Source organism: Papaver somniferum, chromosome 6, assembly GCF_003573695.1.
Source record: "Papaver somniferum cultivar HN1 chromosome 6, ASM357369v1, whole genome shotgun sequence".
Lineage (NCBI taxonomy): Eukaryota > Viridiplantae > Streptophyta > Magnoliopsida > Ranunculales > Papaveraceae > Papaver > Papaver somniferum.
Genome location: NC_039363.1, coordinates 50,916,452 through 50,941,995, shown reverse-complemented (window position 1 = coordinate 50,941,995; position 25,544 = coordinate 50,916,452). Strand labels below are relative to the sequence as shown.

The 25,544-nt window shown below is 37.1% G+C and overlaps 1 pseudogene; it reads right to left on the bottom strand.

Moving 5' to 3' along the window:
• Positions 1-5,981: 5,981 nt before the first annotated feature.
• On the bottom strand, positions 5,982-6,081 carry LOC113292102 (annotated as a pseudogene).
• Between the last annotated feature and the right edge of the window lie 19,463 nt (positions 6,082-25,544).

Sequence of the window (25,544 nt, the reverse complement as noted above, 5' to 3'; positions counted from 1 at the left end):
AGTGCAGCGGCAGGCCCCTAGCCAATTGGCAATCCACAGTCGGCTAGGTTCTTAATTATAACGTACTATAAACATCACTCTTTATCGAATAGATTGCCGGTGTCACTGTAGTACATTGGTAAAGTTGCTGGGTGATGATACCAGTAACCTAAGTTCGAAACTCGCCAGCACCAAATTCTTTACATATCAAGCAAAAATTTATTGAATAGATTACATACTTGAATAGCGTGATTATGTGCCAGACCTAACGATCAAGATACATGTATAACCTGAGTTCTAGAGCAACGATTCGAAACTCGCTAGCACCAAATTCTTTACCTATCAAAAAAACTTTATTGAATAGATTACATACTTGAATAACGTGATTATCTATCAAACCTAACGATCAAGATACGTGTGTAACCTGAGTTCTAGACCTAACGATCAAGATACGTGTGTAACCTGAGTTCTAGAGCAACAATTCGAAACTCGCCAGCACCAAATTATTTACCTACCAAAAAAACTTTATTGAATAAATTACATACTTGAATAACGTGATTATGTGCCAGACATAACGATCAAGATACATGTGTAACCTGAGTTCTAGAGCAACAAGCAGAGACGAGACCTGAAGGTACCAAGAGCTAAGATCTGGAACTCGAGATTTGGAGTTGGATCATGATGAAAGAAAAAAAAATCAAAGTCTAGGTGGCAGAAGTTACTTGGCGAAAAGTAAAGGTTAACGGATCATGGCGTCATCCCCACGTAGACGCATGAAAACTACTCCAAAAACTATTGTTCCTCCTTAAATAATAAGAACAAAATTCCTACAAGGAGTTAACTAGTAAAAAGAAAAGAAAACATAATAAACATCCAACTAGATACCAGCAGAGTCCTCATCAGTTTAGAGACCTTTGAGTTTGTCATCAACAACATCCACAAACTCTTCAGGAAAGACTTATTCATTGAGTAGTTTCTTGACATGCATTTCATGAGAACACGGTCAGATGTAACCTACACCAAATCGGACCTTGGCATATCTTGACTTTTCAATGCTTCAACAAGCTTAATCTTTGCTTCTTCAAATTTCTTAAGAACGGGGTCGGGATCACGGGACTCTCACATTTGACTCATAAATAATATTAGCAGAAATCATCTCTTCGTGTTCGACATCCTGATGATCATATGCAAAGTACCAATTGACATTATGATGAACCTCAGAAGACATCAACTTCATCTTCAACCATAGTTCTTTTCTTTTTCCCTTCCAACCAAACACCACTGCAATTGTTATCAAGAACTCCCTCCATGTTATTGCTAGAACTTAACATGAGAGACAAACTTGAATGCAGAGGAGACCTTGAGAGAGAAAACTCAACTCAAGTCTAAGGTATTTATTAGCGAAAACCTAGGAGTTTTCCAAGAATATGGTTGGTTCATGAGCTCTAAATTTTTGAAATTTGAGTTAAATAAGGAAAGAGTTCGTAAGCCGAACTTCCTTTACTCAAGAGTTTTTAACAAAACATGAAATTACTAATAGAGACATATTGTCTTCTTGTTCACATCTAAGAGTATTTCAAATGCACACATAAGCAATTTGTGTTTCAACAAACAATTTATAATTCATGGAGCAAGCTCAACGATAAACTATCGTAATGTCTTAGAAAAACATTGTGATATGCAATACCTTATCTTAGAATGGACCACAAGAACTATGTCATATAGCAGAACTGTTTGAAACAAATAGAACACATGTTTACTCAAATCCTCACTTTACAGGATTTTTATAGATGATGAGGATTACAGTGTCCTTACTTAAAGAGCATCAAGATGAGTATATTCATATTCATTATTTGAGACTTTTTCACGTTTCGATTTAATTCTACTTCTATATTTACCATTTGGTTTAGAGAAGTTATCATAAGCTTACTATCGTCATGAAGAGAGATGAAGTTGAAAACTTTACATGAGTTCTCCTGCCTTTGAAAAATACAAGATAACTTGTCAATAAGATCATTATAACCTGCAATCATCAAGTCCATGTTTGCTAATTGAGCTGTCTCTTAACTGGAAAATCCTTAGATTTCTCAAACATTTGAGTTCTTATTGGAACCCACGTTTGTGACAACTTCTTTAGGTTTTTCTTAGAAATTTTACCAAAACATGTGCTTTTTGTTCTATTTGATGAGTAAGTTGTACTAGCATTCTTGGAAGGTGCCTTGATTCGAGAACCTGTATCCTTCGTTTTAAATCCCAAAGGTTTTGTCTTTTGAATGTTCTTTTAAGATGAGATTCAAGGTGTCTTGAACAGACTCAATCTAATTGTTTTTCAATCTAAGCTTACACTTCCTTTGAACATGTTCTTCCGTCTTGTAGAAATAGAAAATTTTCTGAACCCTGACAGAGTCAGTTTGCAGAGACTTAGTACAAGAACTATTCTTTATAGGAGATACCGTTTTTTTCTTGGTCAGAGAAGCATAACTGATCATCCTTTGTTAAAGTGGTAAGACTTTGATCTGACCTTCTTAAAGAGATTTATTTGAGATGTTGTGAGCACCATTGGCAATTACTTCCTCTAACTCTTTTATTTTTAAAATTGCCGTAGGTAAGGATAATTTCTCAAATTCACACGTACTACATTGGAGGAGTCTCCAGTGGACGTTGAAGTTCCAAAGAGTTATTCTCAAGTTGAGCCTCAAGTGAAATAGTTTGAATATTTATTTCAGTCTCAAGAAGAATCCTGATTTGTGAATCCTTTTCATTAACCTTTTCAATAAGATTATTTACTTTATTTTTCAGCAAATTAACCTTGGAAGCCTGAATTCCAAGACGACTAAGAATATTAGCACTTTCCTTGGTTGCCTCCCGTTCTACTTCGGAATTAGATTCATCAGTAAGATAAAACGGAAAACAATTTTCAGTAATAGACTGCTTTATCGGAACCGAAGGTTCATCTAATTTAGAGACGGGGGGGGGGGGGGATCCTATCTCATTAATTGAATCAATAAAAATAGTTTTTCCAATAACTGATGAGATGTTAGCATAGATTACACTCTTTTCCATAATAAAGATCGCTTCAAACACAAAATTATTATGTGTAACAGTGTTTTCCTGCTCTGATACCAATTGAAAACGTATTGTATACCAAATACAACCAATTTTTTCGTCTGGCAACTTGTATAGACAAACTAAATACAATAGCAAGTAGACCAACTGAATGATCCTTGACAATATGTATATATGATAGACACATTTATATGTCTATTTTGTTCTCAATTATGCATATTGTTAGTGCTCGATTTTGTATTTATTTTGGCTTTTTATGTCTTTGTAGGTGTTTTTGGAAAAATAAGATTTTGCGGCGAAATTGGCTCGAAAAGTGTTTTTTGCGTTCATGGGAGGACATTTGCTATTCGGAACCTCACTTTGGATTAGGGGTAACCTAATTACTAAGGGGAATCCCATTTTCAGGCAGCTGCTAATCGCACCCCTACTCCGGATAGGGGGCGACCATCTTCTACATTTGAATTATCAGTTTTGGCGGGAAAATGAACCATCACACCTGCAGATTAGGGTTCGAGATTCAAGCGATATTTAAAGAGATTCAAGGGCAGATTATTGTTGGGATGATCCTGCTAGAGTATAATGGAGCTGGTAAGGGTGTTTTGATCGACCATAATTGGCAGCATGATCGTGTTGGAGCAGAACGGAGAGGAACTATCACGGACATCTTGATTCGGTAGAAGGTAGAATTATATTCGGATTTGGTTGTCGGGTTGGATTGGTAGGAACCTATTTTGATTAAACAGGGAAGGTAAGGCGGCCAGATTTGAGAAAAGATGAGTAGTTATCGATTTGCATCAAAACAGAGAGTTGCATATATTCTCGGTAATTTTTAGATTATTCCGAGAAAGATACAGGTAGATAAGGAAATAGGATTCTCTGTTGAAGTTAAGACTATCTTTGAGAGAGTCTGGGACGGTGGATTTGGTTTGGAAGACGCGTAAAGAAGCTGTAGAGAGTTATTCTCGTGACTTTTGGCCGAAGAAAAATATTTAGGTTTGGAAGATTTAACTCGAGTTTTAAATGGTTATTGTGGGTATATATAGGAAGTTGGGATGTCGAGCAAGGGATTCGAGTAGTTTAGGGCCTTTACGTAGTTTAGGGGAAGCTCTGGTACGAAGAAATCACGCTGCAGAGAAAGTTGCAGCTGCAGGAGGAAGAAGACGAAGCTGAAGAACATTAAACGACCCAAGTCAGTCGCAGAAAACTGTGGTTTATCCACGACACACATAGTATCGTTCCCAGCAGTATTACATCTTCTGTATCGTTAGTAACAGTCGATCTGCCACGCATATAAACGTTGCAATTGATCTGTTTTATCTTTTTCTTGTATTTTCACTCTCTTCAAACACTTTGGAGCCATGAATAAATATTTTGAGCATGTTTTTGATATGAGGAGCTAAACCCCATTGCTGAGGCGCTAGAGGAAGCTATTTTTCCAACAAGAAGTGGTATATTCTCTTTTATCTATTTATTGCAATTTTATTATGATTTCGTAAAGACTTGGAGCTAAAGATTAAAGCAAAAAGAACAGAAAAGAAGACAATTTTAGTTTAGGGTTTGTTTATTTTCTTTTAGAAAAAAAAAAAAAAAACTGTATTAGGGTTTATTATTTTTGTAATTTTTCTTTTCTTTTTGGACTTTTGGACTTTGGGACATTTTTTTATTACCCTACGGAAGGGTACTTTAAATATAAACTGTTTGCAGAGAAGGAGGACAATTACGATATTGTCTCTGCACCTTGGGTTCGTAAACTTGACATCGGAGTCAGTGGCCCGAGTCGACTACAACCGATTCATCCCCCGTCTGGAACGCGAGGTAAGATTCTAAACACTCGTGAATCCCCTGTCAGCGAGTTACTGGACTCCTTCGTATGCATATATGTTGAGGACTGAATACGGACATTTATTTTTCTAGTAAAGGGCAAGGCCTGGCCATACAAGATAAGGTTTCGGATTTCATCACCGTTCTCTTCTTGTCCGCTTTAGGAACACGTAACCTACGCGAACCTAAGCCTAAAATTTTGACTAGAACGAGACCGATAGGGTAACGAGCTTAACAGGAAAGTCATTCGAAAAATATTGATTACTCTTTTAAGCATACTTCGAAGTTCTTGACGGTTTCTGTAAGTTGAATGCGTGACTGCGCCGCCTTGTAATACCGGTGAAGCCTTGGGTATCAAAGCTCCACCGAGCTTCCCTCGCCTCTATTCAACTTACTTTAACTCAGATTGATTCCAGAGGGGTTTGCTTAAATTGTAACGAATTCCCTTTCGAAGGATTAGAAGCTGGTCTAGAAACAATCTAAGTGGAGCCATCATGATTTTTGTTTGCTAGAAATCAATAGGTTTGATTTGGTTGAGTCGGCCTTGATATGTGTTTGCTTACCCTTCCAATTTAGAAAATTCTATTGTATGCCTGAACGTAAAAGAGACGCACTAGGTAGATTTGTTAAAGAGAAACCTAGTAGTTCGAAGCGTCTCGATTACCTTAATCTAGAGAGTCCGACTTTTGAAGAGTCTTTTTTTGAACGTCCACTTGAGGAGACAATCCTTAATATTTCGATAGTGCCAGAAATGGCAACTTTAAAAGCTTTGTTAAATACGACTAGGACTACTCGTCCTTCGTGTATTAAGTTAGCTGAAATGGAGGCACCCTATGAACTGAAACCTGGGACCTTACAGATGCTCCCAATCTTTTTAGGGAAAGAAAATGAAAACCCCTATTACCATGTTAGGGATTTTGAGGAAATTTGTAGTACTCTAAGAATTAGAGGCTTAGATGATGATGCTTTGAAACTTAGGTTATTCCCATTTTCCCTGAAAGATAAGGCCAAGTCGTGGCTATATAGTTTGGACTCCGAGTCAATTGAGACATATGAACAACTTACATCTTCCTTTTTCAATAAGTTTTTCCCTAGGCACAAAACATCGTCTATTAGGACGCAAATATGCACATTTTCACAACAAGAGGGAGAATCTTTATATAGGTATTTGGAAAGGTTCAATGATTTATTATCCCAGTGTCCTCATCATGGTTTATAAAAGGTTAGGCTAGTTCAGATCCTTTATGAGGGTTTAGATTATTCCACAACGACCATGGTTGAGTCTCTAAGCACTGGTGGATTTGAAAACCAAACTGTTGATGCGGCGATGGAATTTTTTAATGAAATCGCCGAAAAAACCCAGCAATGGGAAAATAGTAGGGCACCCCAAAAAACAATTCTTTTAAGTAGAGGAAACGTTAATAGGGTAGAAGGAGGCTATGAATCAGATGCCAAAATTGTTGCTATAGTAAAAAGGTTAGAAACATTAGAAGTGGGCCAGACTAGTGGTAGAGTGGAGACTTTTTGGGAAGGCCAGAATATTGAAGAGCAAGCTAATGCTCTTTATGATAACACTATATTTGATAATCGTCAAAATATTGACCCATATTCATAAACCTATAATCCTGGTTGGAGAAACCATCCGAACCTTTCGTGGTCTAAGGGCCAGAGTCAAGGTCAATTTAGTAATTCTAATGCTCCCCCAGGTTTTGGCTATACTAAGAATCCTTTAGGACTAGCTCAGTTTCAAAATCAGTCAGATAATAAAATCCTAAGTTTAGAGGAATCTCTCTCCTTGTTAACTCAGCAAACTGCAAAATTTCAGTTATCCGTAGAATAGAGTCTACAAGCTAGTAATAGGATAGGACAAGAAAATAGTCAGGCTATTTCCGAGTTAAAAACCCAGGTTGGTCTGATAAGTGATTCTTTGAGAGAAAAAGGTAAGTTTCCTAGTCAACCACAACCCAAACCTAGAGGAGTTCATGAATTAGGTGCAAAACCATCGAATCAATTGAATGTTGTTAGAACCCTTAGGAGTGGTAGAGTTGTAGACAATAAGGTAACCATGCCTGATAGTGAACATACTGTAGTTCACCCCTCAGAATCTCACCTCTCAGGACCAGTAGCTGAGGAGACTGATAAAGTTTCTGATGATGTGAATTCGGTTCCTGAAAGGTCTGATTTTATGCCTAGAGCCCCATTTCCCCAACTATTAATACCAACAAAAAAGGAGTCGAACTTTAATGACATATTGGAGGTTTTTAAGCAAGTTACCATAAACCTTCCTTTATTAGATGCAATTAGGAATATTCCTGCTTATGCCAAGTTTCTTAAGGATATGTGTACGCGAAAGCGAAAACTTAGCGTCCATAAGAAAGCCTTTTTAGCTAGTCACGTAAGTTCAATCATTCAGAACACCACAACTCCAAAGTACAAAGACCCAGGTTCTCCTACAATTTCTTGCACAATAGGTAACTTCCGGGTAGAAAAATCTTTACTTGACTTAGGAGCCAGTGTGAACTTACTGCCATTCCATGTATACTTACAGCTAGGACTTGGTGAAATGAAACCTACTCATATGACACTGCAGTTAGATGATAGGTCTGTTAAAATCCCTCGATGTGTTATCGAGGATGTTCTTATTGAGGTCGACAAGTTTATTTATCCAGTGGATTTCGTGGTCCTAGATACCCAACCTGTCCCTGACCCAGAGAACCAGATACCTGTGATTTTAGGTCGCCCATTTTTAGCTACGTCTAATGCGATCATTAACTGTCGAAATGGTGTGATGAGTTTATCTTTTGGTAATATGACTATGGAGATGAACATTTTTAATGTCAGTAAGCAACCTCATGAGCTAGATGACATGTGTTGAGGAGGTGAACATGATAGAAGCCTTAGTTCAGGAGTCATTACCAAACATCTTGTCTGAAGACCCATTAGAAAGTTGTCTATCCCATTTTGGTTTAGATTTTGACGACGATAGCACTATTGAACAGGTGAATGCTCTATTAGATTCTACCCCGTGTTAGACACTGATAGATGGAAAGCTAGGTTCGAACCGTTACCAGTTTCTGAGACTACCCTAATTCCTTCTTTAGAAGAGCCCCCAAAGTTGGACCTTAAACCACTACCCGATACTCTAAAGTATGTGTTTTTAGGCCCATCTGAGACTTTACCTGTGATTGTAGCTTCCAATTTGGATAGTGATCAGGAAAGTAGGCTAGTAAATGTACTTCAAGACAATAAGGAAGCTTTAGGGTGGACTATAGCAGACATTAAGGGTATAAGTCCTACTGTGTGTATGCATCAGATTCATTTAGAGGAAGACTCCAAACCTTCTAGGGAGATGCAACGTCGACTGAACCCTAACATGAAAGAGGTAGTTCGAAAAGAGGTGCTTAAGTTGTTAGATGCGGGTATTATTTACCCAATTTCAGACAGTAAGTGGGTCAGCCCTGTTCAGGTTGTCCCCAAGAAATCAGGTATCACTGTAGTCCAGAATGATAATAATGAATTAATCCCAACCCGAGTGACCACGGGATGGCGTGTGTATTGACTATAGGAAATTGAACAAGGTCACAAGGAAGGATCACTTTCCCCTTCCTTTTATCGACCAAATGCTAGAGCGATTAGCTGGACATAGTCACTATTGCTTCTTAGATGGCTACTCCGGTTATAATCAGATCGTTATTGCCCCAGAAGACCAAGAGAAAACCACTTTTACCTGTCCCTTTGGTACCTTTGCGTATAGACGCATGCCTTTCGGGCTATGTAATGCCCCTGCAACTTTTCAGCGTTGTATGATGAGCATATTTTCTGATATGGTAGAACGGTTCTTAGAGGTCTTTATGGATGATTTTTCAGTGTTTGGTTCATCTTTCGATGAGTGCTTGCATCATTTGACATTAGTGTTGACTAGGTGTAAGGAAAAAAATTTAGTGCTTAATTGGGAAAAATGCCATTTCATGGTTAAATCAGGAATTGTTAGGGCACATCGTCTCTTCAAAGGGTATAGAGGTAGACAAAGCCAAAGTTGACCTTATTAAGACTTTACAGGTCCCAAAAACCGTAAAAGATATTAGGTCATTCCTAGGGCATGCAGGTTTTTACCGTCGATTCATTAAGGATTTTAGCTTGATTTCTAGACCTCTTTGCAATTTGCTTGCAAAAGATGTTAAGTTTGTCTTTGATGATGCTTGTTTAGAGGCTTTTGAGAAGCTTAAAACTTACTCACTACTGCCCCATAGTCCAGGCACCTAACTGGAACCTACCCTTTGAGATTATGTGTGATTCTTCAGATTATGCTATAGGCGTTTTTAGGACAACGAGAAAACAAATTACTTCATGTGATTTATTATGCTAGCAAAACTCTGAATGATGCCCAAATGAACTACACAACTACCGAGAAGGAACTTTTAGCCATCGTGTTTGCCTTGGATAAGTTTAGGTCCTATATTAGGTTCTAAGATCATAATCTATACAGATCATGCTGCTTTGAAATACCTTTCTAAGAAGGATACCAAACCTAGATTGATTAGATGGATCCTATTGTTACAGGAATTTTCCCCAGACATTAGAGACAAAAAGGGTGCAGAAAATGTAGTAGCAGACCACTTGTCTAGGCTAGTTGTTAGTTCCCCTAGTGATTCCCTTCCTATAAGGGATAGCTTTCCTGATGAACAATTGTTCTCTGTTTCCCAATCACCTTGGTATGCAAATATAGTGAATTATCTTGTTACTGGTCGAACCCCTCAACATTGGGGTAAGCAAGATCGTTCTAGGTTTTTAGCCGAGGTTAAGCATTTCTTTTGGGACGATCCTTATCTGTTTAAGTATTGTCCGGACCAGATTATTAGGAGATGTGTATCTGAGAGTGACCAGTCTAGTATTATCTCCTTTTGTCATGAACATGCATGTGGGGGTCATTTTAGTGCTAAGAAGACTGCTGCTAAGATTTTGCAGTGTGGATTTTACTGGCCTTCGTTGTTTAAAGATTCCCATAGTCATTGTGTTTCTTGTGAGCGTTGCCAGAAGTTAGGAACCATTTCCCGTAGAAATATGATGCCTTTGAACCCTATTTTAGTGATTGAGGTCTTTGATGTGTGGGGCATTGATTTTATGGGTCCATTTCCTATTTCGTTTGGTTATCTTTACATACTTGTCGCTGTAGACTATGTGTCTAAGTGGGTTGAGGCGGTTCCGTGTAAACGAATGACCACAGGGTCGTAGTCCAGTTTTTGAAAGAGAATATACTTACACGTTTTGGTACGCCGCGAGCTATAATTAGTGATGGAGGTTCACACTTTTGTAATAGGTTTTCTCTTTTAATGAAACAATACGGTATTACCCATAAAGTAGCAACCCCATATCACCCTCAGACTAGTGGTCAGGTAGAGGTTTCCAATAGGGAAATTAAACGTATTCTAGAGAAAACAGTTAATCCAAATAGGAAAGACTGGTCGTCGAGGCTTACTGATGCCTTATGGGCTTACCGTACTGCGTTTAAGACACCCATTGGAATGTCACCTTATCGTTTAGTGTTTGGCAAGGCATGTCACCTGCCTGTTGAGTTAGAGCATCGAGCCTATTGGGCTATTAAGAACCTAAACTTTTCACTTGACAAGGAAGGAGCTCACAGAAAACTCCAGCTTAATGAGTTGGACGAGATTCGTAGAGATGCATACGATAGTGATAAGGAGTATAAGAACAAAATGAAACTTGTACATGATAAGAATATTTTACGAAAGTTATTTTCTCCAGGTCAAAAAGTTCTTCTGTATGACACTCGTTTGCATCTCTTCCCCGGGAAGTTGCGCTCTCGGTGGACCGGTCCTTTTGTGGTCCGTACTGTTTTTCCTCATGGCGCTGTTGAGATTGAGACACCAGATGGTAGTAGTTCTTCGAAGGTTAACGGTCAGCGATTGAATCCCTTTTTAGAGCCTTTTCCTACAGGATATGTTGAGGAGGTCCCTCTGGAGGACCCTGTTTACCTTGATTGACCACAAAGGCGGTTTGTATGTTGTATATTATTTTTAGGTTTTTGGTTACACTTCACCCAGGTACTATCCTTCCGACTTCTCTCTTTACTATTTCCTCATGTTATTTATACTTTCGATAATGTTCTTTCACTAGAAACATTGAGGATAATGTTAGATTTAAGTTTGGGGGTATGGGAGAGACTTTTTAGTTGCATAATTAAACTCCGGAGCCTAGAAATTTATGCCTATTAAGGATGGCACTAACCAATCTAAGTGGATGGAAGCATTTTGATTGTAGGAGTTGAGGAACCAATTTGACTAGATGGCAACATCTAAAGAGTCTATTCATAAAAGCACATAGTTTAGGTGTTAGAAATAACATGATAGTTTCACCATATCTCGTTGAGTCCTTTTCACTTCTGTTTTTATTTTGTTTTGTTTTGTTTTTAAACTATGTTTCTCTAAGTGATTAGGTGGGGCTCACGATTCAAGTTGTTACCAATGCTAGGGTGAATTAGAGTGATTGAGATACAAAAAAAAAAAAAAAAAACTGAGACCAAACCATCAGACCAACCGGAATAAATTCAATAAAGTCGACCACTGGTACCCTTGTATATGCCAATGTGTTGACCTAGAGTTAGGATTATCAATCACTAGTTCCCTTGTATATGCCAGTGTGTTGATATTAGTCGGACTAGTATCTCAGTCCATTAGGATAGGTTCATTTTGGCGGAGGCCTTCAGACAGATATGAGAAACACCGTTCCCCTAGTAAACATCAAAACCATCTATGTTTTTCTCTATATCCATCTTCTTGATCTATCCATGTGATTAGTTTTGACTCCGGATATTGATGTCCATAGTGCGACTATCTGAGTAGAGCTCTGTCACTTAATATGAATTTTAGTATGCTAGAGTGCAAACTCGTGTACAACAATTGGAATTTCGCATCAGGGTACTTCCTCCTATAGTCAATAAGTATGCCAACCTAGGAGATTCTTTAGTGCCTTCCAAGGTTCTGTGTAGATAGCTAGGGTCTGGAGTATAAAGGTTTTGTGGGTATACCTCTGGTAAGCCCTCCGGAGACAACACTCCGCCACTAGAGAAACCTTGGGGTTTAAAGGCTTATTGCATACGCTAAATGCAATCGACGCTGCCTGCGACAGTGAGTTAGGATTTTATTTTCTAGATTTGATTTGCTCGAGGACTAGCAAATAATAAGTTTGGGGGTATTTGATAGACACATTTATATGTATATTTTGTTCTCAATTATGTATATTGTTAGTGCTCGATTTTGTATTTATTTTGGCTTTTTATGTCTTTGTAGGTGTTTTTGGAAAAATAAGATTTTGCGGCGAAATTGGCTCGAAAAGTGTTTTTTGCGTTCATGGGAGGACATTTGCTATTCGGAACCTCACTTTGGATTAGGGGTAACCTAATTACTAAGGGGAATCCCATTTCCAGACAGCTGCTAATCGCACCCCTACTCCGGATAGGGGGCGACCATCTTCTACATTTGAATTATCAGTTTTGGCGGGAAAATGAACCATCACACCTGCAGATTAGGGTTTGAGATTCAAGCGATATTTAAAGAGATTCAAGGGAAGATTATTGTTGGGATGATCCTGCTAGAGTATAATGGAGCTGGTAAGGGTGTTTTGATCGACCATAATTGGCAGCATGATCGTGTTGGAGCAGAACGGAGAGGAACTATCACGGACATCTTGATTCGGTAGAAGGTGGAATTATATTCGGATTTGGTTGTCGGGTTGGATTTGTAGGAACCTATTTTGATTAAACAGGAAAGGTAAGGCGGCCATATTTGAGAAAAGATGAGTAGTTATCGATTTGCATCAAAACAGAGAGTTGCATATATTCTCGGTAATTTTTAGATTATTCCGGGAAAGATACAGGTAGACAAGGAAATAGGATTCTCTGTTGAAGTTAAGACTATCTTTGAGAGAGTCTGGGACGTTGGATTTGGTTTGGAAGACGCGTAAAGAAGCTGCAGAGAGTTATTCTCGTGACTTTTGGCCGAAGAAAAATATTTAGGTTTGGAAGATTTAACTCGAGTTTGAAAGGGTTATTGTGGGTATATATAGGCAGCTGGGATGTCGAGCAAGGGAGTCGAGTAGTTTGGGGCCTTTACGTAGTTTAGGGGAAGCTCTGGTACAAATAAATCACGCTGCAGAGAAAGTTGCAGCAGCAGGAGGAAGAAGACGAAGCTGAAGAATATTAGACGACCCAAGTCAGTCGCAGAAAAGTGTGGTTTATCCACGACACACACAGTATCGTTCCCAACAGTCTTTCATCTTCTTTATCGTTAGTAACAGTCGATCTGCCACGCATATAAACGTTTCAATTGATCTGTTTTATCTTTTTCTTGTATTTTCACTCTCTTCAAACACTTTGGAGCCATGAATAAATATTTTGAGCATGTTTTTGATATGAGGAGCTAAACCCCATTGCTGAGGCGCTATAGAAAGCTATTTTTCCAACAAGAAGTGGTATATTCTCTTTTATTTATTTATTTCAATTTTATTATGATTATTTTCCTTGAACTAATATCGAATATGATTTTTATTTGAGTAATTGTGATCTATTTTGATGGAGTATGCTTAGTTTAAGACTTTTGATGCTTCATACTTGGTATTTACAATTATTGCTTTTGAAAATCTACTTGTTGCAATAGTAAGAATCAAATTGAACGAGAAAATTGCATGAATAGAAAGATTGGATTAAATCACCTCAAACTTGGAAAATAGTGGAATCTTAGCCTCAGTGTTCTTTTATTATTGATACCAACTTTGTCAGTGTTTGTTATAATTATTAGTGAGTTTTCTATTTAGTTTTGAATTTAAGTCTAAAGTTATCCTTCACAAGTTCGAGAATCGAATCACTTTTTACCACTATCTACAAATCACATCAATATAGAGTTTATATCTCAACCTTTACTCAATCAGTATGTGTATAGAAATATGGTTCGTGCACCTGATTGTTAAGTAGATTACTTGGAAGATCTCAAAAATCAATATCCATGATAAATCCAGTCGTATCCAAATAATCCAACCGGAATTCTTCCAAGTGATTAAACTTGTTATCTATATTTCAAGATACGAAATCTACAAGAAACAAGTAGCATAATCGATTACAATTAAGCGGACCTATCTATTTAGATCGAATACGTGCAAACCTGTGCAAATTCAATTATAAAGATAAACAATATAATGCGGAAAATGAAAAACAAAAGATACCAGAAATTTTGTTAACGAGAAAACCGCAATAACAGAAAAACAACAGGACCTCGTCCAGTTTTAAACACCACATTGTATTAAGCAACTACATACACTAGCATACTATCAGACTTTAAAAAGGAATGTAGTTGAGACCGAATCCACCCTCCAAGCGATTCAGTTACAGTCGCGCTTACATTTCTTGAACCTATCAAGGCTCTACGCACTTGATTCCCTTAGCTTACATCCTTTACATCCTAAGAGTTGCTTCAGCCTTAGTGAAAACTTTTGATACCAATCTGCCTCTAACATATAAGATTATTTGATTTTCATATAGATCAAAGATCAAGGTGTGGAAATTTGGTTGCAATAGACAAAGCTAGAAAACCTCACAAATCTGGATCTTACGACTCCCAAAGAGCAGCCTAGATTCTTAACCACCTCTCAAGAACAATCTTCAAAAGATCAACTAAGATCATTTTTCAGATATCTATCTTGAGGAATCACAAAGTATGAGACAAAGAACTTTATAATTTCTATCTATCTTGCTTGAAAGATATTACGAGAACCTCGATAACAGAAAAGCAATATCAAGATTCACGAAGTATCAAGGTAAAGATAGTCAGACATGGTCTCACGAATCCCCAAAGAAAATCCTTTTAGTCGTAGACCTGATTATGTTTCTCAGAGGATACCTAGGTCAATAGAGGACGACTCTAGAATCAACTAGGAAATAAAGTGTTAGGGATTCATTTTTGCAGTTGAAAGAGTATCTCTATTTATAGTTTTTCCAAGACCATGGGTTGCTTAGAATTCAAGCTAAGATAACTTGAGAATCAATCACACTATATTCTTGAAAAATACAGTAGAAGAATAGACACTTAGGTTCGTTTACTAAACCATGTATAATGACCATTCGGTTTGGAAAGTTATCCAAAGAACAAAAAAAAATTTGGTAGTCATTCAAACACTTAAGAGTTTAATCATGATGCACACACATAAGTGTTTAAGTGATCAATGAAGTCTTAGAAGTGTGTAAGAGAGTTCTAGTATGCTAAACATATTACGAAAATAAGTCTTTGAGCATTTACTAAAATATAAACTAGGACAGGTGGTAGCGCAGTTTTCCAACCGCATGGCTTGTTCACGAGTCAGAGTTCAGCGGTTCGTGAACTGGGTTCGCCAACCCTACAATACAACGAAACTCAGTTGACAACGGTTCGTGAACCGGGTTCTCCAACTGCTAGCCTATCATTCCAACTTTCAAAAATTCAGTTCACCACAGTTCACCAATCGGGTTCGTGAACTGTTCCAAACTGAACTTGCAGTTTGTGAACTGGTTCGCCAACCTTCTTGTATATCTGAAACTCAGATTTCTATGGTTTGCAAGCTGGTTTGCCAACTTACCCTGAGCAGAAATATCAGTAAGTTCAATATTTCTCTCTTATGATGTTTGAAACATTCCCGGGTGATAAAATCATTTGCATGGGAAATTTTCAATTGATCCAAAAAATAATTCATAAAACTAATATTGTTGATCATTCAACATTTTTGCGTCGAATCATATTTCAAGATTTTTCACAAGACAAGATTGACTCGAAACTTCTTCTTTGTACATCTACTAGAAATTGTACGACATAGTCTCAATAGATAGAATAATGAGTTAGTGAGTAAAATTGAATGGTTCAGTATTCGCATACCCGATACAGAAGTTCTCAAAATGTCTTCGTCGATCTTAAGTCTTCAAGGGTGATGCCTGATACGCAACTACAAAATCTAACCTAGCCCGAGACTTGACTTAGTAGAATATAAATCAAAATATTGTGTTGATCACCTAACATTGACAACAAGCTTGAGATAAAAAAAGTTGTGGGGTTAAACCGAGCAATGTTGTAACAAGATCGTTGCTTTAAAACTGTTACAAGGTTTCAGATATAAATGATATATAATTTTTATCTGAATGCCTCTTTTAACCAATTTTTTGGAAAAATCGTAATGTCTCCGACACAATCTTGAGAATATCATGCCGTAAACTAGTTTTCTTATTTATCGTTCTAAGATCATACATGTATTTTTTAAATCATTAACCTTTATTGTCAATTATTTTCATGCAAATTAATTTCATCATCTAATCATATCTTGAATTAATTCACCTCGTGTCTCATCTGAATAATCATTACATAGATATATGTTCATCTATATTCATATTTTTATATATTTTATCCTTATTAGGGTTAGAAATCTAATTTTTGTTGGTACTTTAGTCGGCGTAGCTGAAAACGCGGGGGTATAACAACCACACCCAATATTTCGTTCGGCAATCTGTGTGGACTAAACTCAAATATAAATTCCGAGAGCACAAACTTAAATGTGAGACTCAATCAAGAAAGATATCAAAGAGTTTTATCTCTTTCTCAATACAATCAGTAAATCGAACAGATAGAAATCCGTGAGCCTGATTGATATGAGAAATAACCTGTGGAAAAGCAGGGGTCTAACAACCACACCCAATATTTTTCTTAGCAATATGTATGGAAAACACTCCAATATAATTCCAAGAGAATCAACTAGGCAATCAGACTCAATCAATGGAAATATATCAAAGAGTTATATCTCAATCTCTCAATTCAATCCGAAATCAAACAAATAGGAATCTGTGAGCCTGATTGAATATAAGAAATAACTTGGTCGGTATCAAAAACCAATATCCAAGTGTCAATCAATTTAATCAACAACCAAAGGTTGGATTCACAATTGATTGAACTTACGCTCAACCTGTGATATTTCTATTATATAAAAAAATATAATGCGGAAAAGAAATAACACAGACACCAGAAATTTTGTTAACGAGGAAACCGCAAATACAGAAAAACCCCGGGACCTAGTCCAGATTTCAACAACACACTGTATTAAGCCACTACCGACACTAGCTTACTCCAAGTTAACTTCGTACTGGAATGTAGTTGAGCCCAAACAAATCTCACATTGATCAAGGTACAATTGCGCTCCTTACGTCTCTGAACTCCAGCAGGATTCTACGCACCTGATTCTCTTAGCTTATCTCACCCACAGATAAGAGTTGCTACGACCCAAAGTCGAAGACTTCATAAACAAATCTGTCTCACACAGAAAAGTCTATTGAATAGATAAATCTGTCTCACAGATAAACCTATGAGTTTTGTTCCGTCTTTTGATAAATTAAGGTGAACAAGAACCAATTGATATACCAGACTTATATTCCCGAAGAACAACCTAGAAATATCAATTACCACACAATAATCTATATTGTATGGTAGTGAAACAAGATATTGTGGAATCACAAATGATGAGACGAAGATGTTTGTGACTACTTTTTATCTTGCCTATCGGAGATTTAATCTCGATCAAATCTTAGAGAAGATAACACTTAATCACGATAGAAAACAGCAAGATCATATCACACAATTACAGAGAAAATAATTGGGTCTGGCTTCACAATCCCAATGAAGTCTTCAAGCCGTTAACCTACAGGGTTTTGTGAAAAACCTAAGATTAAAGGAGAATTGATTCTAGTCACAACTAGTATCACACAGGAGGTGTGTCTTCAAATCAAGTTTTGCAATCAATGTTACCTTGGTAACAAAGCATTCAATATTCACCATTAGGTGAAAACTGATTAGACTCAAGCTAATATCTTTCAACCGTTAGATTGAACTTATCTTGTTATACACAAATGAAATGTACCTTCATTTAGATATGAGTAACCGTACCTAAACGAGTACACCTTGTTGGCTCAACAATAGTTAACCGAAGTTATCCATATGAACACTTTCATATCAACCATATTCATCTTAACCATAACTAGTTCAAATGACTCAAATGAAACTAGTTCTAGAGTTGTTCAATTGTTTATATTCTCACAGAAGTATACAAGACATAATTGAAGAAAAACCGATTTTGATTCACTCGAATCGGGTCATGAACATTATAGCCACAATTTGCAAAAGATTGCATTCCGTATTATATAAATGTATTATTTCATGAACAAAACGATTTTAGAACATCATCCACTCAGGTATGAAAACGGGTACGCATACCTTAGTGGTCGGACTAAGTTTTGGTTCACCAGTGTGCGAACGAGTATGCATACCTCCAAAATCAGCAGAAATTTTCGGACCTGAACCTCACGCCAGTACGTTTACCGGTATGCGTACAAGGTTCCCGGACTTTCACAAAACCAACCAGTACGCATACGGGTATGCATACTTTGGTTCCCGGACTTGGCTTACATATATGCAAGTACGCATACTATACTTAAATCCAATTGTTCTAAACTCTCATTTCAACCATTGAAACATTCTTGGAAGACGAAAATAGCTGTCTGACACAAACTATTAGCTTCAAAGCAATTTTTAAGTGATCGAATGATCAATACGAAACATTCCGAGTCTACATCAAATGACTGTCTCACACAAATCATGTAAGATATTACAAGGAGATTTTCACATGATCATCTTTTGACTTTCGTCAAGAATATAAGATGATTGGTTAAAACGAAAGCTTACCAGCACATATTTCGAGAAATATGTAAGCGAATTAAACTCATATCGAAATATCAAATATGCATAATTGAAGTCTATATAACTGTACGACTTTTGTGTTAAATAGGAGATAGATTAGATAGACTTTTGAATGATAGCTGAGTTCAAGTCTCCACATACCTTTTGTTGATGAAGTTCCACAAGCTCCCCTTAGTCTTCGTCTTCAATCGATGAACCCCGTGAAGTCTAATGCTCAACTACACTTTCTACCCTAATCCGAGACTTACTATAAGTAGACTAGAAATCAAGACTTATAGTTTTGGCAACTAAACTTTACAAACAAGCTTGAGATAGCAACGCTTGCGAGTTCGACTGGGTAGTACTCTAACAATCTCCCCTTTGTCAATTTTAGTGACAAAACTATCAATACATGTGGATTACAAAATAAATAAACTTTGTAGATATTTATCCAAATGCTTGATCTCCTAGGTTCTTCAACATTACTCGAGATCTTCGTCACTTCCATGTACTCCAGTGATTCTGAATGTGTTCAACTCAGTATCATAGTTGTTGAAGATCCGTAGCTATAAAAACGAGAAAACAATTGATCTTAATCATTGTTATACAGTGTCATAGTATTATTATACAACATCAAAGTCCAATTGTATCACAACTTTGACAATAATACTATGGTGATATGTATCACTCCCCCTTAGTCAATACTTCATCTCACAATGAAAACCACTCCCCCTTACATAATGATCCGTAAACCATATGTATTTGTAGTGTGAACTACACATTAATTATCCCCCTTTCGTCAATATAAATTGGCAAAGGTACGAAAACTAGTGGGATCCTAATGAAATTTTCATAGAGATACTTCATGACCAAAAGAGAACATATCAACTTTGTTTCAATGATTTCACATAGCCGAAACTAGCATATTCATCAAGGAGTTTATAAAGATACAAGAAAACTCCTACAATATTCCACACCCGCACTCCCCACGAGGATTTGGAAATTAAGCACAAGTTCAACTAAGAAGTCTCCCCCATAAAATGTCATTCCCGAAAGAACAATAAGAGCGACCTTACTTTCACAAGAAAAGAAGGATTTCTTTGGACATTAACAAATCACATGAAACATGAATTTATATTCAAAATACTAAATTAAATCAACCACATGAGAACCCATGATTAATTTAATCGAATGTGCTCACATAAGAGAACTTATGGAGCTGCACAATATATACACAAAGATGTGGATCAGGGCAAAACCAATACTCCGGAATATTCAAAGATTCATTATATTTTTCATCAATATTTGCATAGAGACATATAATAGACTTAATCTTGTAGACAAAAGTTCATTCTATCTTCATCAATATTTGCATAATGACATAATAGGCTTAACTTTTGTTGTCAAAAGTTCATTCTATCTTTTATCAAAAGGACATATGATAGACTTAACTTTTGAGCAATTATGGGACAATCACAGTTCACGGACGTAAACACACATATCCCATAATAAGTTGCAATATATAAAACCATAAAGATTAATACTGCAAAATCATCTTCCAAATAAACTTTAGAATTTAAATAAATGAATCTAAAATAATTGCAAGATGAAAATCATTGGAAATAGCTATGTGTACTCACAATAATTGTTATTCCAAACCCTAGTTATCATTCTTAAAACACAAGAATATGTTCTCATAAGAAGTCCTAGATATAAAGGCCTCTAAAAAATTCTTTAGCGTCCCCGAACTCCTTGTCGTCAACAGCCATAGGAACATAAGGTTCATGAAGAAAGGAGTCAATTCCAACAAACCTTCTAGACTGACGTCGAAACAGGGCCTTCTGAATTTTGAGAGTCCTCAAAACAGTAGCCTTTATTTTCTGAATCTCCTTTCTTGTTTCCTTCAACTCTTCAAGAACCACAGAAAACTTCTGTAGATTAAAAAGAACAGCTCTTGGTTTCCTCACATTCCTTCTTTTTCTTTTCAAGGTTGAAGGTACAGGAGACTTATCCTTTTCCTTCATTATTGATGGATTAACAATCATATTAACATCCTTTCCATCAGAAGACATAATGCTTGGATTCGCCATACAAGTATGGGATTGTGAAAGGAATTCACAAATCAGACTCAACAAGCAATCTTGTGATAAAAAGAGTTTTCAGAGAAGGAAAAAATAATGTATGGTTACGGAACCTTTATACACTAAAGGATTCACGTACACACAACTCACAACCCGAAAGGAGACAGAATTGTCAGTTTAACCCTCTTTTATTGATCAAACAGAGTAAAGTCCTTTCAAACTCAATAAGATATGATAAGAAGGACGAATTCCAAAATGGTGAAAACAAGACCAAAAATAAGAAATAAAACAAGAAAAAATCTTTTTCTCTTTTCCTAAAGCCTGAAGTACAAACTCTTGTCTCTTTTTGATCCAGGCACATGAGACAAGAAACACAACCAACACGTTTAAGTTATACTGGGGTGAACAATAATCTGTCCATCATAACCTTCTTGAATGGAATTCTTAGAACTCTGTTTCACAGACCTTTTAGACTGTATTCTTTTCTCTAGTGGTCTAATTTTTTCTTTGGAAATTAACTTCTTCGGGGAAGAGACGAGATTACATGCCTCAAACGATTTCTGAACAAGTTTGAGCTTGTTTGCTAATCGATTTGCTCTCCGTTGAAGCTTGTTGACATATCTTATCTTATATTTGTACTTGAAGCATTTTGAGAGTTCATGGCCCTTGAGAGTACAATAAGAACATGTCAAAGTGGAGGATGGTTCATACGTCAAGGCTGTGCAAGCTGCTAGACAAAAGGTAGAACCAGAAAGATTAGAAAAAGAATTTCCAGTGGACAGAGAAAAATCCATTTTATCCTCCAAGGTGGTTGAAGTTTCTCCCGGAAGAATATCGAGATTGATGTATGTATTGCTACAATTGTCAAATTCAATATTTTCACAGAGGAGTGCAATACTTGATTTTTCTTCTTCATTAGAATCATAGTGATCAGATATTTCATCAAGAGTTGCAGAAACACCTTTGTTTCCAGTGTATTTTCTACGATTTGGACACTCATTTGCAAAATGACCAAAGCCTTTACACTTGAAGCACTGTGGCATATCCTCGCCATCAGTATCGTCAGTATCCATGTTTTTAGGAGGAACACGATTATGAGGTTTAACTGATGACTTAGGTTTATCTCTAGTGAACCGTTTACTTCTCTTCAAAAGAAGATCTTTAAACTGTCTAGTAATGAAAGAGACTGACTTGTCAAGATATTCATCTGATGAATCAGTCTCAGAAGGATTATCTTCAGAGATGCCAACACTTTTACTTTTATCAAGTAATTTAGTGTTCTTTTGTGCTTTGAAAGCAATATCCTTTCCGTATTTGGATACATGCTCATGATCAAATATCTTTAACTTCCCAACGAGAGTATTTCTGGAAAGCACATCAAGGTTATTTCCTTCAACGATGGCATGTTTCTTAGAATCGTATCTAGATGACAATGATCTGAGAATTTTAATCACAATGTCATTTTCAGGAAATCTTACCCAACGAAAAAGATGCATTAACAATTTCAGACACTTTGTGATTAAACTCATCAAATGAAGCTTCATCTGCCATACGAAGGTTTTCCCAATCAGAATTTAGGTTTTGAAGCCTAGCTTCTTTTTCGCAGGTATTCCTTTCGAATACGGTTTCTAAGATATCCCAAGCATCTTTAGACTGAGTGCACGTAGTCACATGGTGCTGAAGATCTGGGATAATGGCATGGATGATTGCATTCAATCCGTCAGAATTTTTCTTTGCACCAAGAATCTAGAAAGCATCATAATCACCAATATCATTTGGAACAGTTACAGTGCCTATTGTAAGAACTAGAGGATCATAGCCATTAACAACGTAAACCCATGATTGAATATCACGTGCTTGAAGAAAGGCACGCATAACAATTTTCCACCATAAGTAATTCGAGCCATCGAAGACTGGCGATACGTTTATAGAGATAACACTTCTGTCCATAGAGTCGGGTCGCTACAAACACATACTTATAAGGTCTTAAATGTGTTTGCCTGCTCTGATACCAATTGAAAAAGCGGGGGTCTAATAACCACACCCAATATTTCGTTTAAAAATCTGTACGGACTAACTCCAATATACTTTCAAGAGAATCAACTGGACAGTCAAACTCAATCTTAAGAAAAGTATTTCAACAATTTATATCTCGATTTCTCAATTCAATCTGCAATCAAACAAATAGGAATTTGCGAGCCCAATTGAATATAAGAAATAACTTGGATGGTATCAAAAACCAATATCCAAGTGTCAATCAATTTAATCAACAACCAAAGGTTAGATTCACAATTGATTGATCTTACGCACAACCTGTGATATTTCAATTATATAAACAAATATAATGCGGAAATGAAATAACACATACACCAGAAATTTTGTTAACGAGGAAATCGCAAAATGCAGAAAAACCCGGGGACCTAGTCCAGATTTGAACACTACACTATATTAAGCCGCTACAGACACTGGCCTACTCCAAGTTAACTTCGGACTAGAATGTAGTTGAGCCCTAATCAATCTCACACTGATCAAGGTACAGCTGCGCTCCTTACGTCTCTGAACCCTAGCAAGATTCTACACAGTTGATTCCCTTAGATGATCTCACCCACAACTAAGAGTTGCTACAACCCAAAGTGGAAGACTTGATAAACAAATCTGTCTCACACAGAAAACTATATTGAATAGATAAATCTGTCTCAGAGATAAACCTATGAGTTTTGTTTCGTCTTTTGAAAAATCAAGGTGAACATGAACCAATTGATATACCAGACATATATTCCCGAAGAACAACCTAGAAATATCAATCACCTCACACTAATCTTAATTGTATGGTAGCGAAACAGGATATTGTGGAATCACAAACGATGAGACGAAGATGTTTGTGACTACTTTTTATCTTGCCTATCGGAGATTAAGTATCGAGCAAATCTTAGAGAATTAGTACTCAGTCACGATAGAAAATAGCAAGATCAGAACAAGCAACTACAAAGAAAATAGTTGGTTCTGGCTTCATGATGAGTGCCAAATATTGTATATATTTATCCCTTTTTGTTGGCATTTTAACTCATCTTTTATGCATTAATTCTACATTTTATCCCATATTCTGTATTTTCATTGTTTTCAAGAATAAATATTTTTATTAATTAATTTTGTATTTTTAGGTAATAAATAAAGTTCGGATGAGTCGCGGAGCGAAAAGAGCAGAAAAGTAGTGAAAAGCCGGGAGAAATTACGCAAGGAAGCCGCGAAGAATGGTGCGCACAACCTCATTTTCTACACACAAAAGCGCCTCCGTTCTCAGCCATCAGATCATTTCTCAGAAGCATCCGACGGTCGCTCCCTCATAGAGCATCGAAATCTGATGTCTCTGCCGAGCACCACAGAGCTGAAATTCCAAGCCTTCAGATTAGATGGTAGTTGAATCCAACGGTCGCTCCCTTGCTGTGCATCGAAGATTGATATCTCCGCCTAACACTACAACACCTAACTCCATCTGGCATCGTTGATTTTGTTGTATTATATAATCTAGCGGTCGCTACAAGCTTCACTTCACATCACCGTCCGATTGATCTTTCATCTCCCAATCCCACGGCTCAGCGTCGCAGATCATCAAGACTCGATGCATTCGCCTTACACCCTAGTACCCGAGCTCATCCACCTAACCCAAACACAGTCGAGCCATACCCTCTCCACCATCTTCTCCACAGCGACGCTGTCGCCATCACCACCACCATGTCCGTCTCCATCACCACCACCTCACCCCAAATCACTCCACTATTTTCTCCCCAAATCACTCTACCTATACCCATCATCACTATCACGTTTTACATCAACTAATCTCCTCAATTTCTCATCTCTGCCGACTGAAACCCTAGGTGAGAAATTGAAGATATAAGTTGATGTTAGAGCAGCAATTGGAGCGGGAGATGACTCAGGAAGAGAAATAGAAGGATGGGTCGACGAGATGGAGCGAGAATTTCATCAACAGTAGGTAATTGGCAAAACCTAATTTTACTGACTTTGGGGAAAATTGGGGGAAAACCTAATTTTGTGTAATGGGTATAAATTGGTGTTGGGGGAAGCATTAGAAGGACACTATTGACCTCTCTGGACTAGCCAGTAGAGAATTGGAGAAAAAATTTTATGAACTGAAAATTTCAGTACTTGTATGTTTACAGTTGCAATTTGCTTATGTGTTGTAGTTATTTGATATGCTGCAATTTATGTTTAACTTATCTCATATGATGTATGTTTGTTGCCAAAACATGGTTAGCATGAGCTAATCAGTTTCAGGCCAAGGCTCAGTGAAGCCTTGTGCACTGTCAAGTGTGATTGAGCTAGGATAGTTCTTCCCTGCTGTGTTTTGATTGTGTAATTGAGAGAGGCCAATGCTCATAGAGCCTGTGATTGGCTGTACTGTCAAAAGACAGCCAATGCTAGGGGTAGACTAGTGAGCAAGTTGGTGTTCTTTCATTTCTAGTGTATGCTTAGGATTGAACATAACCTAGACCATGTCACTTGATTAGGACACAAGGTGGATCATATGCTTTGGCTTACCCACCACTACTCTTTCAGTCAATCTTAATTTCTGTCACTTTTTCAAGTCCTGTGTGTTTGCATTTTAGCTATATTATCTTGCCTTTTATTTTCCTGCATCTTGTAGCTATTGTGCACTGAAGTCAGTGCACTGAACTCAATCTGCCCTTGGCTGCCAAGCCTTGGTTGTTTGTTGTTTTTTCTTAACTGCTTCTTTATTGCCTTACCCTGCATTTTTGGTTCTTTGCTTATCTTTCCCTGCTGTGGTTCTTAGCCTGTTTCTCTATTGCTTTATATTGTGTTCTTGGTT